The 1,114-nt window shown below is 39.9% G+C and overlaps 1 non-coding gene across 1 annotated transcript; it reads right to left on the bottom strand.

Annotated features, from left to right (window-relative positions):
- Nucleotides 1–281: 281 nt before the first annotated feature.
- LOC112780533 (small nucleolar RNA R71) lies at nt 282–389 on the bottom strand. The gene has a single exon (XR_003191362.1). It is a non-coding gene; the product is annotated as a small nucleolar RNA R71 (small nucleolar RNA).
- Between the last annotated feature and the right edge of the window lie 725 nt (nt 390–1,114).

Below are 1,114 nucleotides of genomic sequence, written 5' to 3'. Positions count from 1 at the left end.
AGTTGAAACCTCAATTAGTTTCTCTGATGCAGTAGAACTGCAAGTTTCATGGACTTCCATCTGAAGATCCTTTTCAGTTCTTAACTGAATTCTTGCAGATCTGTGATACTGTTAAGACTAATGGAGTAGATCCTGAAGTCTACAGGCTCATGCTTTTCCCTTTTGCTGTAAGAGACAGAGCTAGAGTGTGGTTGGACTCTCAACCCAGAGATAGCCTGAACTTTTGGGACAAGCTGGTCACGGCTTTCTTAGCCAAGTTCTTTCCTCCTCAAAAGCTGAGCAAGCTTAGAGTGGATGTTCAAACTTTCAGACAGAAAGAAGGTGAATCCCTCTATGAAGCTTGGGAAAGATACAAGTAACTGACCAAAAAGTGTCCTTCTGACATGCTTTCAGAATGGACCATCCTGGATATATTCTATGATGGTCTATCTGAATTGGCTAAGATGTCATTGGATACTTCTACAGGTGGATCCATTCACCTAAAGAAAACACCTACAGAAGCTCAAGAACTCATTGACATGGTTGCTAATAACCAGTTCATGTACACTTCTGAGAGGAATCCTGTGAGTAATGGGACGCCTATGAAGAAAGGAGTTCTTGAAATTGATACTCTGAATGCCATATTGGCTTAGAATAAAATATTGACTCAGCAAGTCAATATGATTTCTCAGAGTCTGAATGGAATGCAAGCTGCATCCAACAGTACTCAAGAGGCATCTTATGAAGAAGAAGCTTATGATCTTGAAAACCCTGCAATAGCAGAGGTAAATTATATGGGTGAACCTTATGGAAACACCTATAACCCATCATGGAGAAATCATCCAAATTTCTCATGGAAGGATCAAAAGCCTCAACAAGGCTTTAATAATGGTAGAAGAAATAGGTTTAACAATAATAAACCTTTTCCATCATCCACTCAGCAACAGACAGAGAACTCTGGACAAAATACCTCTAATTTAGCAAACCTAGTCTCTGATCTATCTAAGGCTACTGTGAGTTTCATGAATGAAACAAGGTCATCCATTAGAAATTTGGAGGCACAAGTGGGCCAGCTGAGTAAAAGGATCACTGAAATCCCTCCTAGTACTCTCCCAAGCAATACAGAAGAAAATCC

Source organism: Arachis hypogaea, chromosome 19 (genome assembly GCF_003086295.3).
Source record: "Arachis hypogaea cultivar Tifrunner chromosome 19, arahy.Tifrunner.gnm2.J5K5, whole genome shotgun sequence".
Lineage (NCBI taxonomy): Eukaryota > Viridiplantae > Streptophyta > Magnoliopsida > Fabales > Fabaceae > Arachis > Arachis hypogaea.
The sequence above is the reverse complement of the archived record's forward strand: the minus strand, read 5'-3'. Positions and strand labels throughout refer to the sequence as shown.